General features: G+C 36.8%; 1 protein-coding gene across 5 annotated transcripts in view; it reads left to right on the plus strand.

The window, feature by feature from the left end:
• The window catches only part of ZFAT (zinc finger and AT-hook domain containing), a 138,422-nt gene that overhangs the window by 13,429 nt on the left and 108,066 nt on the right, over window positions 1-16,927 (plus strand). For 4 of the 5 annotated variants that reach the window (XM_026057085.1, XM_026057088.1, XM_026057086.1 and 1 more), the window contains one exon: window positions 158-235. The exons of the other annotated variant lie outside the window; for it this stretch is intronic. The gene's annotated coding sequence lies outside the window, so the exon portion shown is untranslated. The remainder of the gene's footprint in view (window positions 1-157; window positions 236-16,927) is intronic. 5 annotated transcript variants of the gene reach the window in all.

Below are 16,927 nucleotides of genomic sequence, written 5' to 3' on the forward strand. Positions count from 1 at the left end.
ATAGGCTTAGAACTATTATTCTAAGCTATGATTCTGATCTGCTACTGCTATGACTTTTCATGTCTCTGTTAAAATCTGTGCTCGCTCAAGTCAGAAATGGGATCTTCAGACTGTACTTTTCTGAAGCATGTACTGACTTACTGCTGTTAATACACAGGAGCTCTGACTGCATTTCTGCTTTATTGGATCTGTTCATTTCAAGTCAAGCTGTACGAAAGCGAAACCAACCTGTAAGGTACTCTTGTAATGCTGTTTTTGTTCCTGTTTTTTGGCTTGAGTTATTTATTTTATTTACAGTTCACAGCACTAAAACTTTAGCAGGAAAGTATATTGGAATAGTAGGGAGGTAAGAAGTCAAAATGTAAATGCTTTTTTTCTGTTCTGTAGAAAAAAWTTTTCAGAGCATGAACTCTGTTGCAGATGTGCAACTTGGTGGTATATACAATTTCTGCATACAGTCCCTGTGGTCTAAAGTGCTTATTTAATCAAAAATTAATGCCCCTTTCCTCCCCTTGCATGCCCCCTTCCCACTCTCCCCACCTGCTCCTAGCTTTCTATGTATTCAATATCATCCTATTATATACTTGAGATTATGTGAATTGTGGGTGAATGCACATGTGGGTTTACGTGGGCTATGGAGAATGAAAGGGAAAATCTGTGTATTTGCTACTCTTTTGTACATTCTTGGGTTGACTGTAAGAAATGAGTATAATGGATGAAGCCAATTTCCTGTCTTGGATGCTGCATATGTGTCCGTGGTTCAGCTTGTTATTGTGTAAGAATTCTCTCTGCTACAATTACAGGTTGATTACTTTTTCCTGTTACCTCCTTTATCTGAAACGGAGTGAATCAAGGAGGGAGTGTTTAAGACTTTCTTTTTTCCTTCCTCATCTGCTTTTAGTCACAGGAGACTAAATTTATAGATTTATTCTAAGCTTGTGTGGAGTCTGAGATACAGGGCAGTTGGGTGGGGGCCCTTTTGAACCAGGATCTGAAACTTCTTTTTGCTCACACCATCATCCTTGTTTTCTGTAGTTCATCTTTCATTCTCCTTTTGTCAGATGAGAAAACTAAGAATTTGTTGTAAAATAGTAATGTTTGGTTTTTCTGGGGTGAGTTATATATGGTGTTTGGCTTCTGCCCTCACTTAACTGTCCTTAAATTCTGTCTCCACTATATTAATAATATCTTATTATTCATACTTTCCCATATGTTCTTAAAATATCAGACTCTTGTTTCGCTTTCTTTCTTTACAATTGGTAATATTTAGTTTCAGTCTCTTTTCAGTTGGGCCTTGAATTCTAAACCAATTTTTCCACCTCTTGTACTCTTTATTAGTGTATGTATAAGTGATCATAAGAAACGGAGCGTGTACTTTCCTGAGAATACACAGGAGATGCAGTTTTAAAACTACTGCTGTACTCTTACCACTTCTTCACCACAGTTAATCATGCAGTGCCAACTTTTAGTGCTACAGTGAACTTGRCTGGTTACAAGATCAGAGCCTTATCTGTTGTAGAACATACAATCGATATTCAGTGTGGTAACACAGGTACCTGAATCACTGTATGACCTAGGTACCGTTGCAGATGATGTGAAGCTGGTGGACTACATCCAGAGCTGCAAGCTGGAGTTCCAAAAATGTGATGCTGATTTGGACACATTGTTTGGTCCAGGGCAAATAGATTATTTCTTCCTTGTGATCCCTGCAAAGATGGAATAAAAATATTCATGAACCATAAGACCAGTTAAAATGTATGAAAATGGCTAAAATTTCCTCGCTTGGTACTTCAGAAAGCTAGATAAATTTCATTAGGTATTTATTCTAGGAAAAAACTGTCTAGTGGAAAGAGTTGTTGTCCTCCCTCCCCCACATGTGCACGTGTGCGTACACACACACACACACACGGTTGAAAGAGGGGGCTTCTGATTAAAATCTGTAATATCAGAGGAATGGGTTTCTGTTTAAATGCTTTGATGGAATTACATTACCGCAAGGTAAAAATGAAACAAATATATTAAAAGTGCAAATATGTTTAGCTTTAGTTTTTTGGKTTTTTTTAACTAGTCTCATACTTTGGAAGAGGGAAGAGCTTTTGGGGGGACGGGGGARGAACATGCCAGCTGATGTAGCCTTAGTATTGTTTTTTCTTTAACCATACTGTACTACAGCATTTTAAAATTCGATTCTTTACCATTAAAGAAATGGTAAATGCTAGCTGTTGGTCTCCATTGTGAAGTTCTTCCTAATATTTTTTAATCTATATGCAGTTTAAGAATCCTTTTTTATTTCTAGAATTTAATATTTAATTCTCAGTTCTGTTCTGGACAATAAGCATAATGTAATAATCAGAGCAATAATGAACATCTGTCTTCCTCTGTCTTAGGAACRCTACTAGTCACTTGATTTTTGCTTGCATCAAGCATCTGTTAAACTGCTTTGATTGACAAGACTTTGACTGCAAAACACAATGCATGAGCATGCACACACAAATAGACTTTTTACAGTTAATTATTTCTGTCATGCTGGTGATGAAATGAAGATTTTTGTGTTAAAATATGTGGAGAAGAGAATGAAGAATCTTTCTCTAGCTACCCGTTGCCTCCTCACCCTCTTCCATCTCCTCCTTCCCCCGTCTTGTTGAACTCTCTTCACTTAGTGATAATGCAAGGTACAGCCAGAGTTCAGTGTGAGTGATAAAATTCTGGTTTACATTTACAAAATTTGCAGTACTCTTCTGTTTTGGTCTGCATGGCTCTAGTTTGGAAATTTTTAAAGAACATAAACTTCAGATATTGTAGTGGTGTCCTCTTTTTATTTTTATTTTTTTAAACCTTGTAATTCTTCCAGCGTAGTGACAGCTGAAGAACAGTTCCCAGGCAAATGATCCAACATTGCTTGTTGGAACATGACAAATAAGTATATTTCCAATATCAAAAGGACTTAATGTTAGTCCTGCAGACTTGCGTTGTGCTATACGTTGTCTTGAAAGACTCAGTAAGCTTTTGCTTGTTTGGTTTTGCCTAGTTATGGAGTTCGAGGATTTCACACTTCAAATAATGCTACTTTTATTGCCATTTTTAACAAAAACGGTTAACGGAATTAAGAGGCCAGCAGTTAATATTCTTCAGTTTGTGATGATGTTGGAATAATTTCTATTTATTTTTAGTGTGTTGCCAAATGAGCATTACYCAAGTGATAACAGTGCCTTTAATGAAAGCTGGAGTATGCCATCTACTTAGTTTAAAACAATCCTAAACCATGTGTTCGGGAGAATAGCTGAAGAAATCTAATAAGTATTCAGCTTCAATTTTTTTCATTAAGTTTTTATAGAAGTTGTAACCTTCAAGCATGTCACTGTGCAAAATAATCTGTGCTATATCCACTTTTTTTAACACCATATTTGGATGACTGAAAATTCCAGCCCCTTATTAGGGCTATGATTGCTTTGTGATATGCTGTGTAAATATTGGTAGTTGACATTGAGTTTGATAAGTAGGGATAGACTTCAATGTCCCRTATATTGACTGTTTAGTGATATTTTATGTGTGAAAACAAAAGGAGTCTGAGGGGAGTTTGTTCTCTGCAGGTCGATGACATTGTAGTAACCTTCATTATTCCTTAAGAAGTAAGTGTTAAAGGAGAGCAGTGTAATAAATGGTTCATTGCAACTTAATGCTCAGCAGCCTAATTARTCAAATACCATGTGCCCACCTCTGCATGAAATAACCCATTTCATTCCAATTTAAAATAGGAATTTTCATTTTTGGAACAGCCTGAGGAGGCCTTAGTTGCAAATGACCACTGGCTTTTAAGTATTTATTCTTGAAAATAACAAAGGTCAGCATGGTATCCATAGTGACTGCATGCAGCTTCCTCGTTAATCTTGGTGTACTCCTGTACAATTAGTCACTTACTACTAACAAGTTTTCATGTTTCAGAAGGAACCTCTATTTGGAAACAAGATGTGACTGGGTTTCTCTAACTGAAGTCCTGAATATGTAATCTTTTTGGTTTTAAACTCTGTGTTGTAATTCATGTTTTTATCAGTTGGTGCAGAAGCTTAAACAGAAATCCCCCAAACAACGATAAATTGATGGAGTCTACATATAATCTGGCAGTAGAATATTTTTTGCTTATAAAACTTTTCTTTTATTCTGAAAGAATAGATGCTAAACAAAAATATATGAATCTGTTTCCAGTATTGTTGGGGGGGGGGGGAAGGAAAACATTTAACTCTATAAACTACAAAATTAAGGCACATAAGTATTTTGTGAACATTATCCAGGCAGAATTACACAGCTAAAAAACCTGCCGAGAGTGGATTCAAGCTCTTCTCTGTCTTCCATTTCCATCACAGTGAAGGGGGGCCCTTTTTGTGTCAGCAAGAGCACCACTTAAGTCCTTTGGGTTTGATTAGACATTTGAATTATTCTGTGCGGGACACTGCAGAATCAAAGCTTTAGAGAATAAGCAACACCTGATTGTGTGATGTACTTAATGAATGACTTTGGTTTAAATTAAATTCTTCTCTACTTTTGTCTTGTAAATATTAATTTTAAATACTTTTATARAGGCTTTCTTAACTGAAAGGAAATTATTGCAGAACAGAATAGTCTTGGGGGAGTTTCAGTACTAATTTATTGTTGAAGATGTTCAGTAAAATGGTTCCTCCTGAGGCCATTAGWGCTTTTCCTCCCCATCCCTCCCCCTTAATGCTTTCCCCGTAGGTAAGGTTTTTTATTTGTTTGATTGTAATAGAGCCTGAACTGATCAAGTGCAATTCTGACATTGAAAATGAATATTTTCAGACTCCTATCAAGTTTCTGTTTCTAACATTTTTCTTTATTATAACCATGGCTTGTTTTTCTTCTCTCTTTTCTTTACATGTCTAAAGTTATATTCAAAATTAAATACTTCTAAAAATAAATAGAATGGATATSCAAAGTGGAAGTCCATTTATTTTTTGAGAGCTCTGGGAATGAGGGTATACAGAAATAAAACTTTAGAGAGCTCTTTTAAAAGCATACATATTTGAACCTTAGAGGTCTGAAAATGTTTATTAAAAGTTGGGTACTTGTATGTAGATATGCTGCATGTAGATACTTGGTTAACTTGAGATTCTGAAACTACTTTTTGTTCATGAATGTGTGAATAAGATTTTCTTCAGAATAAGCTCAACAGTAACTGGTTGGGATGTTATGGGAGCATGTCTTAAATCTCTTCTCTTTTTTATTTCCCCCCCGCTAAAGGTAACTGACTGCTTTGTACCGCTAYGCAGAGGCAGCGATGTGTAGTAGTCTGTTGCTGTAAACATCCCCGACTGGAAGCTGTAAGACCAGTCCTAGCTTTCAGTCAGATGTTTGCTGCACCTGGCTATTCTTGGACAACATGGGAAGGAAAAGCTGCCACACGAACATATAATGCAGTTTGTATAGACAGAATTGAATTGGCTTCAGATGAGTTAACCTGAGTATTGTTAATAGCGTAGGTGTGATTCCTTGAAATCGAGTCTGTTATGAGATGGAGATGCACAGCTATTGCATAGGTATCACTCAAGATTAAGTTCTCTGCTGCTCTGTGGAATGAGCTGTGGAGTTATKGTTTGCTGCAGCATGATGGCAAGTGGTGTTTAATTTCTTGTACAGTTATCCAGGAACCAGAGTTGCGTTAGGAGTTCCTTTTAACAACTTCTGCTGTTTCTGACACTTAGGAAAAATGATTATAAATCCTGTCTGATACTTAGGGGACATTTTATCTGATGCGATTAGCTTTTTGTTCTTTCTAAAATTCCATATTCTGGATCTCTTATGAACAGGTGGTGCTCTTAATTGTTTGTAAGCTGGACATAACCCAAGGTGAAAACAAAGGTTTAAAAGAAAAAAAAAACAGTGTTTTTTTATGTATTGTTACTACAAAAACAACCTATAAACAGAAAGACCATACCACAAACAAGTGTGTTACACCCACCATGTCATTACACAAAGTTTGTTGGTTTTTTTTTTGGGGGGGGGGGGGCTTTTGAAAGTACTCCTTTAGCATTAACGCTTCACTAATTAAATTGCAAAATGACTTAAAGGAATCATTTCAGCAAGAACAGCTATCTGCAAAACAGCTTCAACACTTTCCCCTATTCTGGGAATAAGATCTAGGAAGTAGGATCTGGGAATACTATTTCCTAGAGTTTTGTCTGGGATTTTTTTTCTCCTCTCTGTCTGCAGCTCTTTATTTTTAGAGAGGACGGGGGAAGTGGCCTAGGTGAGTAACTTCTGCTGTTCTCTAGGCAGAAGGTATTCTTGAAATATTTTAGCTCTCCATTCCTCCCCCTCCCAAAATGTTATGTTTTTATTCCCTGCCACTTGAAAGAAAAACTGCATGTTCAATTTCTTTGATATTATAGTAAGCCTGGTTGTTATTTGATCTACTTAGCTGTAGTGATTTTTGTAAAAGAAGAAGATGCCCAAAGATATAAATACCTAGAAAAGTGAAAGATTTTTCTTTCTGATTCATCAGAAAGAAAGCTGCCGGGATTTCTGAGTACTGGGAAATGTAGACTAACAAGCATTGGAAAGGCAAGAATTTTCAAACGGGTTATGAATGACCTAATGTGAACCAGTCCTGTGACAATCATTATTCTGTTTCTGTTCCTTGGGTGTTCTGTCTGGTGTGAAATACAAATGTGTGTGGTAATGGGAGATACTGAGCTTGCATATTGATCCAGTTTACTTATAACACCTCTGCAAAGACTTGTCTTCAAAGCAACTTGCAAACAATGCATAATCTCAGTTAAAATCAATTTTTTAAATATGATCCGTTCAGCTTTATAATTTTTGTAGGTATATTAAAAATAAAGCTTTGAAGTAGGATGTATACATCGATGTTTTTTGAAAAGAACAAGTAGTGCTGGTAGTCACTTTCCAGACTTTCTTTGCTGTAAATGTTTACTGTTTCATAGTTCTATATAGTATTTGGACTTACAAGAAAGGAAATGTTCTCTGTTAACATTCTTGTTTGAATGATCAAAGTAAGTATGTTATCTCAGAATTAATCTAACAGTCATTTTGGTTGGTGTCATCTTAGCCTCTCCACATGTCAGGTTACTTTGCTATTCTCTCTAAGCTTAGTTCATGGGCAGTTTCAGTCCAGGCTTGTGGAGTTTTATTGGTATGTGTACATTTTATTGTACTAGTATCTAATATATGTACTCAAACCCAGCTATCCAATGTTTGAAAACAAATTTAAGTGGCTTGTAACTGCCAGAAACAAATAAAAACCTACCCTGCATTTTTGTTTGTTTTTGTTTTATTTTTGCAAAATGTTTGAAATAAAAGGGTCTCCTTTCTGTACATACAACGTACTGAACATCTTAGCACATATAAAACACTGCTATTTGCAGTTGAAGGAAGTGGAGTCTTTTATTGACCAAATACTTATTTATGTACTGATTAAAGGTAAGCCTGCAGCGGTGGGAAGGGACTGCTGGCACTCGATGTGCTAGCTGTGCAGCCCTCTTGGTGGGGAGGAAGGGCTGCAGTGACTGTTGCAGAAGGAGGCAGCACAGGACCACAGCCACAGCGGCGAGGTTTAGGTACGGAAGAGGCAGATCCCACGCATCAGCCAGGTGATCAGCAAAGCAAGTTACGCCGTATTGTTAACATGGAGTCGTGTGACTTGCCTATACTCTAAGCAGCCATAGATCCATTTCTAATGTTTCACAGTGTGCTGAGTTCAAAGTGGGGGGAAAATCGGAGTGAAAGGCAGGTTGGTGGCCTGGTGGCCAGTGGTGAAACTGGCACATGTAACTAATAATTCTGGATGACTTCTGTGTACCACATATGGAGGTGCAATATACAGTTACATTTAGAGGTGGAAGGTGGTGTGGGATACAAAGGTCCGTAGTTGCTAAGTGGACTGTCAGTGAAACCTAGCACTTGGAGATCTGGTTTAGTTGCATGTGGTTTTCCTGGGTGTGGTTTTTATGACAGCTGGAAAGCAATACCTTGAAGTCCTCAGTGGCTTTAGACTGGCCTACGCTGTCTCCCCTTGCRGTGAACTCACAGGTGCATTCAGCAGAAGTGCTCGAGCTGATGTTTTTCTTCATATAGCAAGCAACTGTTACACATCTGGAGGGCTTGTCCCCAAGCATGAAATAACCTGTGCCTGTGGCTCCCCTCTCCCCAGTCAACCTGCAAGCAGCTGTTCTGGCCAGACCTTTGAGAAGGCCGAGGGTCTGCCTCTTGGCTGGCTGACTGACTGAGTTCGTGCAGGTATTCTTGTTTTCCCCAGACTGCTGAGAGTTCCTGTCTGTTCAGGGCTCTAGGAGCTAAATGAGAGCTATTCTTAACATTGTGAAGTAGTAGAAGTACCTCAAAGAGCTCTAGAGGAAGAGGTAAGGGAACTAAGAAAACACTAAACTAAGAAAACGCAACACAAACAGGAGTTCATTTAGATGTAGCAACAACAGCTRCAAAACTCCAGCATGTTAAGACAACTTTTTATTTGTTTGATGCCACAAGTGTGTGTTTTTGCACAAACAGCTTGAGCTGGACATCTTTGAAGTTTATTACTGAGTTTGTACCAGCCAATTGATGTTCCACATATATTTTGGTTTTCAGTCTCAATTTTGAAAATGATTCGAATCTGAGATTTTAGAAGGTGTGTACTCAGAGCATCAGAGTCCTGGTAGGAAGTGCAACAGGTTGCTGATCTCCATGGGCTGTGAGAAACTCTTCTTTTTTTTTTTTTTTTTTTTTTTTTTTTTTTTTTTTTTTTTTTTTTTTTTCCCCTTCTTGTACCTCTGCAGCCCCTGTCTGGGTCTGTATGTATATATTAATGCATTCTGATAATTATAAGTTTAAATGTTAAAAAACCAGCTTCATAATGTCAGTAAGGCGTAACCTGTCATGTGTGCCTTATGAATTGTGCATGTTGTAGCTCGCACAATGTATTGAAGTATGTCTGTGCAGATTCATTTTTGGATATCTTGAAAGCCAATGCTGTATTTATATTGTTAAGCTAACTTTTAGTTCCTGTAAACATCCTACACTCAGCTATAACAAGTGGTAGGGCTGGGGGGTGGATGTTTACTTCAACTGACTTGGAAAGGCAGCTTTCCTGAATGATCAAGTGACCTGTTGGCAAGATTGGAATACTATATATATATATTTATTTTTCAGTAGTATTCAAACAAGTTTAATGTTAATACTGCTTCTGCAGAAGAGTATGTATTTTTATAAATGCCTTATTGCTTGAGTAATGATTTATATTGAGCATGTAAAAGCATCCGTGTTTATTGTAAAGCAGTCTTTAACTGCTGAAATCTGTATTTTTCTAATCTGCAAATAAACTGCAGTAATGCACCTTTGTCTTGAAGAGTAACTCCTGATGTCCTTAGCTCACTTTAAGATACATTGATAGGGAAATATCTAGAATCTAATAGTGAATGTTCAGTTCTCAGTATAGCAGTGATTTATTACTTTGTTACCTACTTGTTCATTGTCAAATAGAGGAATAGATATGTTGGGTAATGCAAAAGAAAGAGAAATTAAAAAAAAAATCATTAAAGTGATAAAACTATTCAGATTTAAGTATTTCTGTTGCCCTTACAGTTAACAGAATGAGAAATGTCCTATTTTGTTGGGGAGAATCTGGGTAGCAGAGGAAGGAGACAAGTGTCTTCAGTTTTCTGTGTAATTCTTCGCATGTCATATCTCCTGGAATCCCATTCCTTGTACTGATGGATGTGTTATTAAATAAATACAGCTTCAGCACTTGAAGAATGTTAAGTGCTGGATTTAACTGTTCAAAAAACTTAAAAATAATTTTTCTTTAGCTTAAAGAATGAAAGATATARGAATCGTCATTGTGAAGCATAGCCTGTTTTCTTGGACTGTTCTTTAAATTTTGTATCTCTGAATATTGGAAGGGTTTTGACACTAAGATGTAACATTTTCTGCTTGTAAGAACAGGAAACACATTGTGAATATTATGAAGTTTTTTTTATTTTACTTTACATAAGTAAACACTTGTATAGTTAAAACTTTTTTTTTCTTTGCTTTCTTTCAAACTGAAGAATTATTTTTAATCTGCAGAGTTCTTGTGGGCAGATTTTAGGCAATATATGCTACTGCAAGCAATTACATGCAGGGAAATAGATCAGAAATTCTGTATTCACGTAGAATTCCACTGTGAGAGCACTGCAGTACGCTCAGGTATTTACTGTGTGTGTATGCAAAAAATATATTTTCCTATTGTCATATTTTGTTAAAATGCATCTGTTTGTGTAATCAGGGCAAACCTCAGTGAATTTTCCATTTATGGCAAACTATGGAAGCATTAGGGATGTGCAAATCCTGTTCAGAAGAGATCACGTAGTAAGAAAAAAGCTTACCTCCAGAACAGAATCTGCTTATTATTATTATTTAATTTCCAATAGTTAGATGCTCTGTGGCATCCCTAGCGATGTCTGAGAGAACTTCACTTTAAGTTGGTCGTGTGCCTCTTCGTTTGGAGGAATCGCCCCGGTGAGGATTGCCGTGCTCTGCAGGACGGCAGAAGTATAGCGAACGTGGTAACCATAACACGTTGCAGCTTTGCTCTCTTGCATTACGTGGTGATGCTGGTGCATGCTCTTGAACTATTTCACTAACATTTTCTACTCTTCCTCGTATCCTAGAAAGGTGGATGTAGTAAAAGCAGCACACCTTTAGCTTACTGGAGAACGCAGTGAAGTGCATTTGCTGTTCTTTCTCATTAATCTGGATCAGTTTCCTTGCCTGGTGTATTGTGTGGCACCGCAAGCAGTCACGCTAGTGCAGCCACGGGGTGGCACAGTGGTTTTTAAAATAAAAAATAAAAAAAAAGAAAGAGAGAGAGAGGGAGGAATCCTCAAGTGAAAATTACTGCTAACAAAAAGGTAGAAAGACTCATCCTTTCAATGAGCACCTTTTGTCTGGAACTAGTTGGTAGTGTGAATAGTGAGTAAACAGTATGAGCAGATCAGATGTGGATGTGTACTTGGCACGCTAGCAGGTTTGTATTAAATGCGTCTGACATCTAAAGCTTGTATTGCAAAAGCAGAAATATGTATCTAAAACTCAGGAGACTTGTTGGCTTTTTATTATACAAAGAACAGATGCAACTCTTTTTGATGGTATGTTTAAAACTTAAAGGAGTAAGATCTGTTAAAATTGGTAACACCAAAGATCCTATTGAAACTTTAATATATTTTGAGTAAATGTTTGGGGCGTGCAGTAGTCTGGATTTTACAGCGGTGAGACTTCAAGCCTGAAAAAAAGATTCTTGGCATAGCATGTATTTTATTGCACGCTTGAGAGAAACTTTAGTTACTGTGGATTGGACTTGAGATAAACAAGCTTGGGTAACATTTTAACAATTTACAAAGTCCTGATCCAGAAAAGCACCCTTATTAGGCCTGGGGGTTTAAAGTTTCTCTTTAGCTACTCCTTGCATAAGCAGACATTAGAATAAGTTATAATGATGCTCTTGTCAGACAATTCCAGATAGTTCAGGTCCTCCTAAAGGAGACAGCCTGCTCGCTGAAATGTGTCAGGACCCGTTATCAAAAGATGAAATCTCTAAAGGTACGCCAAGCTGTGCGTGTGGTTTTTATGTTTGTTGTTTTGTTTTGGGTTTTTTAGTGAGGATTTGAGGAGAATGGGTATTTTGCATGCATGTATGTATCCTTGCATGTGCTTGGCTGCACGTGCTGCTGTTTTAAAAGTAAAAGTGTGCACTGCTAACTTGTTTTGCTTCCTCTGAATATCCTATGTTGAGAATTAAATAAACTAAACTGATTCTGTTATTGCTTTTTTCTTTAGCCCTATTTATTGGCTAATGTTTGTTTTTTTTCTAGTTTGCAGTAAAGCGAAGCAAGACAAAGTCAACCTTCTAGCCTTGGAGATGTGTTTAAAGATTCTAAACATAAAATAACACTGCAGAACTGGAAGCTCTGTTTTACATCATGTAGTTCATTCTTCTTCCATTGTGTTGGTGCTTTTTAAACAGATAAGTCATAATCCTGTGGCGCCAGTGACGACATAAGACAAAGTTGGATAAATAGCTGGGAAAAGCATACAGAAAGCATGATTTATAAGATTGTCTGGAAGTTTTACGTAGTTATGGTGGCAAAGGTGAGTCACTTAACATTAGTCAAAAACTGAATTTCTTTTGGAAAATATACAGGAACAATTAATGTATTTTTCCATGTGGTTCTGAAAACATGCATTTACTCTTGTTTAATCTCTCCTGTCTTTATCTTTTGTTTATGATTTAAAAACCYGAACATTTACTTAAATAAAAGTACCTTGACTTCCATTTTTCTTGTCTGTTGTGGTATTCACTAAGCTTGTTCTTCCAATAATTCAGTATACTCTCTTAAAAAGTTATGCCAGTTTTAACCAGTTTAGTTCACACCTTATAGCGGTTCTGTGTGTATGGTAAATAACGACATAGTTGAAACCACTCAGGACATCCACATGCTTCTATAGTGGTTGAGTATAAGTCTTATCTTTATTGAAGTCTGTTCAGACAGTTCAGTAACACCCTCTGTAGGTTTGTTTGTTTTCTCTGTTAAGAGAATGAGAGCACTGAAGCGTGTTCCTTTAAAAAGAAGAAAGCCTAACCAAGAAATGATGCATGGTCTCTGTATGCAGAATGAAGAAAATTAGGTTTATGTCAGTCTGGGCCATTTGTTGTCTGATAACATCTCTTTTTTAGTAGAGAAATAATTTCCTGTAATGATATGGCTTTATCTGTCTCAGAAATCTGCCTTTTTAATAAAGTGAAAAATTATTTTTCCGAGCTTTACACAAGCCTTATCTTTCTATAACAGGAAAAAAGGGAGGTGACAGGGATGAAAGATGCTATGTGAACTGAACTCTGTTCGTTTAAGGTTATGAAAAACATGCTAAAATATACATTGAATGTATAGCTTAAGTAATACTTAAAAAACACATATCTCCAAATTTTAATAAGGTAGTTGAACTGACAAACTACGAATTAGTAGAAATTGTAGTATCTTGATCTTTTTGGAGATGTTCTGCACAATCTAAGGAACTTGTAAACCAGCAAGTATCTCTAACTTTAATTCCAGCATTAATAGTCAACAGATGTTAATTAAGTGGGAATTCATGGAATACGATCAGATCTTCTGTGCAGACTACACCTGATGCCTTGTCTATACTGTTAAACCTTCTGCTATAGCTGTTGTAGGTTGCTTGCTTCCTTCCTCCTACCAGCAATGGAAACATGACATATACCAAGTGTTTCCACTTTCTTAGTTGCTCCATTTCTCTAACTGTAGGCACACCAAGGGTCTTATTGGTCCACTTCTGTCAACTAGGAGATTGAACTTGTAGCAGCCCTGACAGAAGTGTTTGTGAAACACTTTGTTTAATGGCAGAAGCTTTTGCCATTAAACAAAGAAGCATTTCCCTTTGACGCCTCTTTCTTGCATAAATTATAATCTCCCAGAAGCGCTGAGGTTGAAGATTATAGGCAGGAGAACAAGAAACAAACTGGATCATATCAGAAGGASGGATCTTAGTGAGGAGGGAAGAGGAGAAAAAAAAAAAAGTCATACAGCATTTTGAGGCTGTACTAGTGAGTGTGGTGCGTTGTCAGTGCTAGAGGCCAAGAGAACATCTGTTGGGTTCTGCTTCAAGACAGTGAAGTGGAAGCTGCAGGTATTGCTGAGGTACAAACACAAAAAGTCACTTTGTAATCTTTCTTCAAAAAAATAAATAAAAAATACAGAATGGCTATCTTAACCTGTTCTTCAGAGAATTGAAGTTTTCTGCTTTGTATAATTTACTGCTGCTTCCCACTCCTATTTGTTATAGTTGATTTAACCAAAAAACAAAAGTGCTGGCATCTTCAAATGTGTGGAGACTTTTTTAATAGAAAATTACTTCCAAATAGGAAACCTAGGGAAGGGGAGGAGAAACTCTAAAATTGAAAGCTGAACTTTTAGAGGAGGTTGCGTAAAGAGCACCAGTTTCAATTCAGAGGACACTTGTGTAATTGGATTTGAGATTTTCAGTCAACTGCTTAACTCTGAGTAGCTTTTAACAGTGGCAATTATACTAATTACAAAAGCCCTGCTCTGGGTGTCGCTCAAGTTTCATACTAGACTGTGYGCCATAGCAGCTATATTGTGAGACAGTGTAATTTAGGAGTTAGTGGTTGGTCCTTAAATTGTCAGAATTGCGTAAGAGATGCCAAAGTTTTTGTACTAACTTTGGCCCGTGTTATTAGGCTTAAGAATGAAATAACTTGTTTATGACTCAAATCAAGGAGGAATTGGAAGATGTTTTATCTGGGTTGATATACTTGTTCCCTAGTTTTAGTAACAGGAGAAATTCTGTTGCCTAGAAAGGGAGTTATGCCCAAGTAGGGTTTACTTGCTGGTAAATTATGTATCTTATCAGTGCTGTTGAAGCCAGTTTGCACTCCAGGGAGAGCAGGATTGAACTTTCAGTTTTCTTCTAACTTTTCAGCATTAAAATGCAGAGATCTTTGATTTTACAGAATTTTGCCAGATAAACTTTCTTTTCCATTCTTATTATGTAAATACCACAGGATGTGCAATATGTGCTGCCAGTGAGTAAGTGGATGACATTACAATAAGAGTATTTTCACGTATTTTGCATCCTGGTTTATGTCAAATTTCAGGTACAAAAATGGCCCCAGATTAATTTCATATGTATTTATGCTAGAACAAGTGAAAGTGTTCTAAGCTAAATGGAAACAAGATATTTTTGTTCCCCTGTGGAGTTAATCAGGAACAGCTACATATGCAAGCAGGGTTTCTGAACTACTCAGTAACTAGAATATATGCTTTTGGTTGCTACTGTACATGGAGTTTTTCACAGTCTGTGTGATATTCTGCTGCTTGGTATTGAGTTCATGGAGATGTGGATTGTTTCGTTTTTGACTTGCAGTGGAATGATGGTGTCATTAGTCCCTGGCACCTGTTTGACTTGTTCTGGTTATTGCTACCTTCGCAACTCTCATCCTGCTTGGAGGGAAGATTCTGCATGTAACAAAGTCTGTCAATACCTATTACCTTTTCAGCAGAGGCAACAGCATTTCATTCACCTGGAGAATGCTTATCAGTATACTTGTAGATTTTATTTTTTTATTTTATTTTTGTTTACATGTTGTATTTTGAAGACATGTTTGCATTCAAATTGTGATATGGAAGAGAAACTTCCACTTCTGAGAACCATTTTTCTATTTAGGTAAGAAAGCAACTTCACTTGCTGAATAATTTTGCATTTCAACTAAGTGCCCGCAGGGTTAAGAACACTTTAACATATCTGTTGTTAGGGACAAATGTTTTGGGAGTTCCTAATTTGGTGTTTTTTAAAGGCACTTTGAAAGCAAATGGAAAAACACATTTATGACAAAATTATTTTTATTCTGGAGATGTAGTGTTGATTCTTAAGGCTTTTTTTTTTTAATCCACTCACAGAATTAGGGCTTTGTACAAATTCAGAAATCCTAGAGCAGTCTACCTAGTTCCTTTCAGAGAAAGGATTTGGAGAGTTCCTTTAATTGCTTTTTGCTCCTACTAGTCTCTTCTCAGAAATAAAGGAAGAATTCTCCTTCTGAAGGAAAAGGAATGGGGAAGCACGTGTTTGTAAGACAAAATCAGGCATAATGTCTTTGGCCTTAGTTTGAAAATACAGGAAAGGAAAAGGAGGAAGGAATCCTGGAAGTTTAAAGAAGACAGAGGTATGAAGAACCTTTTTTGCCAAAGTTTCCAGAGTACACAAACCTTATTTATAGACAGTAAACGGGAACTTCTTCATGTTAAAATATTCCTGTTCACTGAGAAGACTACATCCAGMAATGTTCATGAGGATCTCTCTCTTTTTTTGTTTGTTTTATGGGAGGTAACTTTGAGAGTTAAATGCAGTCAGTCTGACAGGTGCATCTAACAGCAATTCTGAAGATTTGCTGTGGCCTAACAAGGGTTGTTGTAAGAATGACTCTAAGAGTTGAGTAAGTTCAGGCTCCCTTTGCTTAAATCTACTACCAGGAACACATGCATGTTTTTTCACCATTTTGAATAGGGACTGTTTTTAGCTCTGAGCTTTAAATGCATGGAGTAGGGAGTATCACATTGTTTTGCATTTTAAGGAATTTGCATATCAGGTTTAGTTGCAGCTAGGAATATTTTGTATCTTTTAGTGCATTCATGAGAGAGCATTTTCTTAGGTATGAAATGATGTCAGGTTGACAAGTCTTAAAAATGATAGACAACTGATCCACCAAATTCTCTAATTCAGAGAGTGCTTCTGTGAAGGTCCAAAAGATTGGCTGATATTCTGAAGATGTACTGTATCACTGACAATAAATTGTCATAACAAAAGTTACATAGGACAGAGCCCAATCTCGGAGTTTTCTGGAGACGAGGCAGTCTGCATATTTTGTGTAGAGTAGAAAATCGTCACACAGTATGAGAGTCTGAACTTCTTGAGATTATAGGTAAGACCTTTCAAAAAATATAAATGACTTGGGTGAATATGTTCCACTTTCAAACACATTTATAATTCCCAAGGATTATATGGGAATTAGGTGCATAGATAGCCTTGAAAATAGTATTTCCCAAAGGCACCATGCTACATGAAAATTTKTTCTTATGCTACTTGACCCTTTGGCAGTGTGGTGTTCTTGTGATTTTTATCACAGAGATGCAATAAAATATTAAGCAAAAGGAAGTATTCAGTATACCATACTACCACTCTTGGTTTTAAATGCATTAGATGTATACTGTGGCACCGACCTACTTAACACCTGGCTGGTAAATACTAGAATGCAGGGAAACTTGCTCTTTAATTTATGCTCAGTGTTACAAGAACACTTCAACATTTTATAAGGATTTTAAGTTCTTTGCAG

Source organism: Apteryx rowi, unplaced genomic scaffold (assembly GCF_003343035.1).
Source record: "Apteryx rowi isolate R43461 unplaced genomic scaffold, aptRow1 scaffold_136, whole genome shotgun sequence".
Classification (NCBI taxonomy): Eukaryota; Metazoa; Chordata; class Aves; order Apterygiformes; family Apterygidae; genus Apteryx; species Apteryx rowi.